The sequence below is a fragment of the Schistocerca americana genome, unplaced genomic scaffold (genome assembly GCF_021461395.2).
Source record: "Schistocerca americana isolate TAMUIC-IGC-003095 unplaced genomic scaffold, iqSchAmer2.1 HiC_scaffold_919, whole genome shotgun sequence".
NCBI classification, from domain to species: domain Eukaryota; kingdom Metazoa; phylum Arthropoda; class Insecta; order Orthoptera; family Acrididae; genus Schistocerca; species Schistocerca americana.
This window is the reverse complement of record NW_025726696.1, coordinates 11,098-17,500: the sequence shown is the minus strand read 5'-3', so window position 1 is coordinate 17,500 and position 6,403 is coordinate 11,098. Positions and strand designations below refer to the sequence as shown.

At 57.3% G+C, this 6,403-nt stretch overlaps 3 non-coding genes across 3 annotated transcripts in view; all 3 read right to left on the bottom strand.

Annotated features, from left to right (window-relative positions):
• LOC124592447 overlaps positions 1–1,323 on the bottom strand; it is a 4,222-nt gene extending 2,899 nt beyond the window's left edge. Inside the window, exon 1 of the ribosomal RNA XR_006977427.1 lies at positions 1–1,323. This exon is cut by the window's left edge and continues 2,899 nt beyond it. This is a non-coding gene — a ribosomal RNA (large subunit ribosomal RNA).
• A 188-nt stretch (positions 1,324–1,511) lies between these two features.
• LOC124592450 lies at positions 1,512–1,666 on the bottom strand. Its single transcript, XR_006977430.1, has one exon. It is a non-coding gene; the product is annotated as a 5.8S ribosomal RNA (ribosomal RNA).
• Positions 1,667–2,017: 351 nt separating this feature from the next.
• On the bottom strand, positions 2,018–3,927 carry LOC124592443. The gene has a single exon (XR_006977423.1). It is a non-coding gene; the product is annotated as a small subunit ribosomal RNA (ribosomal RNA).
• Positions 3,928–6,403: the final 2,476 nt, after the last annotated feature.

Below are 6,403 nucleotides of genomic sequence, written 5' to 3'. Positions count from 1 at the left end.
GGATGAGACTCGTACGAGCACCAGCTATCCTGAGGGAAACTTCGGAGGGAACCAGCTACTAGATGGTTCGATTAGTCTTTCGCCCCTATACCCAGCTCCGACGATCGATTTGCACGTCAGAATCGCTACGGACCTCCATCAGGGTTTCCCCTGACTTCGTCCTGGCCAGGCATAGTTCACCATCTTTCGGGTCCCAACGTGTACGCTCTAGGTGCGCCTCACCTCGCAATGAGGACGAGACGCCCCGGGAGTGCGGAGGCCGCCGCCCCGTGAAGGGCGGGGAAGCCCCATCCTCCCTCGGCCCGCGCAAGGCGAGACCTTCACTTTCATTACGCCTTTAGGTTTCGTACAGCCCAATGACTCGCGCACATGTTAGACTCCTTGGTCCGTGTTTCAAGACGGGTCGTGAAATTGTCCAAAGCTGAAGCGCCGCTGACGGGAGCGATTATTCCGCCCGAGAGCATCCCGAGCCAACAGCGGCGCGGGTCCGGGGCCGGGCCAGGTAGGTCCGTCATCCGGGAAGAACCGCGCGCGCTTGCCGGGAGCCCGAGCGCCCAAAGGGGCGAATCGACTCCTCCAGATATACCGCCGGGCAGCCAGCCAGGACACCGGGGCTCTGCCCAACAGACGCGAACCGAGGCCCGCGGAAGGACAGGCTGCGCACCCGGGCCGTAGGCCGGCACCCAGCGGGTCGCGACGTCCTACTAGGGGAGAAGTGCGGCCCACCGCACACCGGAACGGCCCCACCCCGCGGCGAGTGGAAAGGCAACCGGACACGACCCCGCCGCGGATTGCTCCGCGCGGGCGGCCGGCCCCATCTGCCGAGGGCGGAGGCCAGTGGCCGGATGGGCGTGAATCTCACCCGTTCGACCTTTCGGACTTCTCACGTTTACCCCAGAACGGTTTCACGTACTTTTGAACTCTCTCTTCAAAGTTCTTTTCAACTTTCCCTCACGGTACTTGTTCGCTATCGGTCTCGTGGTCATATTTAGTCTCAGATGGAGTTTACCACCCACTTGGAGCTGCACTCTCAAGCAACCCGACTCGAAGGAGAGGTCCCGCCGACGCTCGCACCGGCCGCTACGGGCCTGGCACCCTCTACGGGCCGTGGCCTCATTCAAGTTGGACTTGGGCTCGGCGCGAGGCGTCGGGGTAGTGGACCCTCCCAAACACCACATGCCACGACAGGCGGCAGCCTGCGGGGTTCGGTGCTGGACTCTTCCCTGTTCGCTCGCCGCTACTGGGGGAATCCTTGTTAGTTTCTTTTCCTCCGCTTAGTAATATGCTTAAATTCAGCGGGTAGTCTCGCCTGCTCTGAGGTCGTTGTACGAGGTGTCGCACGCCACACCGCCAGCCGGCTGTGCACGCTACCGAGTAAGTACCGGTATGCGAACCGCCAGGCGACGGGCGCGCATCGCACGTTTAAGGAGGCGCGGCCGGCCCCACAGGCGGCCGCGACGCTCCCAGGTCTGCGAAGCGGGGCAAACGCCGCGCGCTTCAGTATACGTAGCCGACCCTCAGCCAGACGTGGCCCGGGAACGGAATCCATGGACCGCAATGTGCGTTCGAAACGTCGATGTTCATGTGTCCTGCAGTTCACATGTCGACGCGCAATTTGCTGCGTTCTTCATCGACCCACGAGCCGAGTGATCCACCGTCCTGGGTGATCTTTTCTTAGTTTACACTGTCTCTTTCAAGACAGTTGCATAGGCGGGACGTAGGCGTGTGGCGGCCCCTGTTCAAGCGTTCTGTGTCCAACGGCCTCACGGCCGATGGGCGTCGTACGGCTCCACACCGGAGCGGACAGGCAGTCGGGCGAAAGTCATTCAAAACCGGCGCCAGGCGCCAGGTGCCGCAGGCCAGCCGCTCCAGCGCTTCAGCGCTCGTACCACACAACATTGGCGTTAGTTTTGAGAAGCACGCGTGGTTCCGCACGCGGCGCACGGCTACTGCGAGCCGTACAGGTAGCGTGTTGCGCGACACGACACGCACATCGAAAGACATGCAGTCTAGTCGGTAATGATCCTTCCGCAGGTTCACCTACGGAAACCTTGTTACGACTTTTACTTCCTCTAAATGATCAAGTTTGGTCATCTTTCCGGTAGCATCGGCAACGACAGAGTCAATGCCGCGTACCAGTCCGAAGACCTCACTAAATCATTCAATCGGTAGTAGCGACGGGCGGTGTGTACAAAGGGCAGGGACGTAATCAACGCGAGCTTATGACTCGCGCTTACTGGGAATTCCTCGTTCATGGGGAACAATTGCAAGCCCCAATCCCTAGCACGAAGGAGGTTCAGCGGGTTACCCCGACCTTTCGGCCTAGGAAGACACGCTGATTCCTTCAGTGTAGCGCGCGTGCGGCCCAGAACATCTAAGGGCATCACAGACCTGTTATTGCTCAATCTCGTGCGGCTAGAAGCCGCCTGTCCCTCTAAGAAGAAAAGTAATCGCTGACAGCACGAAGGATGTCACGCGACTAGTTAGCAGGCTAGAGTCTCGTTCGTTATCGGAATTAACCAGACAAATCGCTCCACCAACTAAGAACGGCCATGCACCACCACCCACCGAATCAAGAAAGAGCTATCAATCTGTCAATCCTTCCGGTGTCCGGGCCTGGTGAGGTTTCCCGTGTTGAGTCAAATTAAGCCGCAGGCTCCACTCCTGGTGGTGCCCTTCCGTCAATTCCTTTAAGTTTCAGCTTTGCAACCATACTTCCCCCGGAACCCAAAAGCTTTGGTTTCCCGGAGGCTGCCCGCCGAGTCATCGGAGGAACTGCGGCGGATCGCTGGCTGGCATCGTTTATGGTTAGAACTAGGGCGGTATCTGATCGCCTTCGAACCTCTAACTTTCGTTCTTGATTAATGAAAACATACTTGGCAAATGCTTTCGCTTCTGTTCGTCTTGCGACGATCCAAGAATTTCACCTCTAACGTCGCAATACGAATGCCCCCGCCTGTCCCTATTAATCATTACCTCGGGTTCCGAAAACCAACAAAATAGAACCGAGGTCCTATTCCATTATTCCATGCACACAGTATTCAGGCGGGCTTGCCTGCTTTAAGCACTCTAATTTGTTCAAAGTAAACGTGCCGGCCCACCGAGACACTCACTCAAGAGCACCCTGGTAGGATTGCAACGGGGTCCGCCTCGGGACGCACGAGCACGCACGAGGCGCGTCGCACGCCTTCAGCTCGCCCCACCGGCAGGACGTCCCACGATACATGCCAGTTAAACACCGACGGGCGGTGAACCAACAGCGTGGGACACAAATCCAACTACGAGCTTTTTAACCGCAACAACTTTAATATACGCTATTGGAGCTGGAATTACCGCGGCTGCTGGCACCAGACTTGCCCTCCAATAGATACTCGTTAAAGGATTTAAAGTGTACTCATTCCGATTACGGGGCCTCGGATGAGTCCCGTATCGTTATTTTTCGTCACTACCTCCCCGTGCCGGGAGTGGGTAATTTGCGCGCCTGCTGCCTTCCTTGGATGTGGTAGCCGTTTCTCAGGCTCCCTCTCCGGAATCGAACCCTGATTCCCCGTTACCCGTTACAACCATGGTAGGCGCAGAACCTACCATCGACAGTTGATAAGGCAGACATTTGAAAGATGCGTCGCCGGTACGAGGACCGTGCGATCAGCCCAAAGTTATTCAGAGTCACCAAGGCAAACGGACCGGACGAGCCGACCGATTGGTTTTGATCTAATAAAAGCGTCCCTTCCATCTCTGGTCGGGACTCTGTTTGCATGTATTAGCTCTAGAATTACCACAGTTATCCAAGTAACGTGGGTACGATCTAAGGAACCATAACTGATTTAATGAGCCATTCGCGGTTTCACCTTAATGCGGCTTGTACTGAGACATGCATGGCTTAATCTTTGAGACAAGCATATGACTACTGGCAGGATCAACCAGGGAGCTGCGTCAACTAGAGCTGAGCAGCCGGCCGCCCGGGAGTGTGTCCCGGGGGCCCGCGCGAACACGCAAGCGTCCGCTCAATTATTCTGCAAACAGGAGGAGGCTGAGCTCCCCTGCACAATACACCTCGAAACCCTCTCAGGTCCCGGCGGCGCGCAGCGCCGTCCTAAGTACTTGGTCGGGTTCGAGAGAGGCGCAATCGCCCGGAGTTTGGCGAGTAGACGCTTTAGGTGCGACCACCCGTGCTCCCAACTGAGCTTGCCGCTGCCGACAGAGGCCCGGGAGCGTGCTGTCGTGGCATTGCCGGCGGGAGACAACACGCGCCACCTACGGTGGCCGGCAGCTCCAACGCCAGCGCCACAGAAGGACAAAAGCCCCACTTGGGTGCCGAAGCGAACTCTCCCAGCACAGCGCACGCGCCAACACGTCCGCACAGCTGCGATACAATCCACCTGCGAGAACCGCAGAGGCGACCGAGCAGCAGACGGCGTCGCGGCGCCGAGCGCCGGGCGGCGGCGCATCCTCAGCGCACACAGTCCTCAATCGGACCAGCACACTGCAGATGTCCACCGCGCTTCGCACCGGGCCCGCGAGGACCTACTTTGGCCGCACGGCGCCGCGTGCAGGGTGCGCCGGCGCGCAGCTGCGCCGCCTGCCGCCTCCGTCGGCCGGCGCGCCTGCCACTGGCCGCCCCCACCAGCCGGCTGTAGCGCGTGCGCCCACGCACCGCGCGGCCAGCACGCCGGAAGGCCCCCCCTCACCGGCCGGGGACGGTCCCACCCAGCCACCGCCGCGTATCGCTTCACACCCACATGCCATTCACGTTCGTGGGCATGGTGGGTATCGCTGAAACAACCGGTTGGTAGCTCAACCGATCGTCGCCATCACTGATTCACCTCTAGCGAGAACAACCGCACCACAACGGTTTACCAGTTCTTCATTTGCGTAACGTCACCAGCAAACGTAGACGTCCATCGCCATTTGCAAATTCAACGATTGTTGCATGCCTGTGTCAGGTGTCACGACACACTATGTCTGCCCACATACACGCAACAACATGTGCACGCTTCGCGAACACGTGGAAGGTGGCCCCCGTACGTATGCGATGTCCATTGCGCGAACGACTGTCAACCGGCCTCTGTCGCATGTCGCAGATGTGGAACGCAGTGCACCATGCTATCACGGTGTGTGAGAAGAGACGACTACGTCTGACAACACGCGCCACTACATCAACAGACGGCTCATGCTGATCGCCATCCACGGCATACCATACTGCAATCCAGCTCTTATAGGGAGACGACACGTAGCTGAGTGCACAATATTTGGACCGTATGGTTCGCCGTTGTTGGCGCAGTCGTGGTACGGTCACACATGTACCACGATGTATCATTCAGTACATGAGGACCAATGTGCGGTACAGTGTGTGATTTGGACGTACAACATCAGCGGACAGTTGCCACAAGCCGTACCACAACGTAGGCTGTGCTTCGCCATGCGAATGCCAATGAACAACTGCGAAGGGCATTGAGCATGTACGTCCTGCCGCCATCCGCATTACAGTGTATAGCTGCAAGGTGTTTAACATGAAGCGATACTCTGGGGACCGGGCAGTGCGAGTAGCAAACTATATTGCGGGGGTTGCAGTTAGGCAACACTACACTAATTTAACGCGTCGTATGACAATTACAGAGCAGGTTAAGGCCCAACGTGTGTTGGGTTAAGGCCCAACGTGTGTTGGGTTAAGGCCCAACGTGTGTTGGGTTAAGGCCCAACGTGTGTTGGGTTAAGGCCCAACGTGTGTTGGGTTAAGGCCCAACGTGTGTTGGGTTAAGGCCCAACGTGTGTTGGGTTAAGGCCCAACGTGTGTTGGGTTAAGGCCCAACGTGTGTTGGGTTAAGGCCCAACGTGTGTTGGGTTAAGGCCCAACGTGTGTTGGGTTAAGGCCCAACGTGTGTTGGGTTAAGGCCCAACGTGTGTTGGGTTAAGGCCCAACGTGTGTTGGGTTAAGGCCCAACGTGTGTTGGGTTAAGGCCCAACGTGTGTTGGGTTAAGGCCCAACGTGTGTTGGGTTAAGGCCCAACGTGTGTTGGGTTAAGGCCCAACGTGTGTTGGGTTAAGGCCCAACGTGTGTTGGGTTAAGGCCCAACGTGTGTTGGGTTAAGGCGCAACATAGGTTAGGTTAAGGCGCAACATAGGTTAGGTTAAGGCGCAACATAGGTTAGGTTAAGGCGCAACATAGGTTAGGTTAAGGCGCAACATAGGTTAGGTTAAGGCGCAACATAGGTTAGGTTAAGGCGCAACATAGGTTAGGTTACGGCGCAACATAGGTTAGGTTAAGGCGCAACATAGGTTAGGTTAAGGCGCAACATAGGTTAGGTTACGGCGCAACATAGGTTAGGTTAAGGCGCAACATAGGTTAGGTTAAGGCGCAACATAGGTTAGGTTAAGGCGCAACATAGGTTAGGTTAAGGCGCAA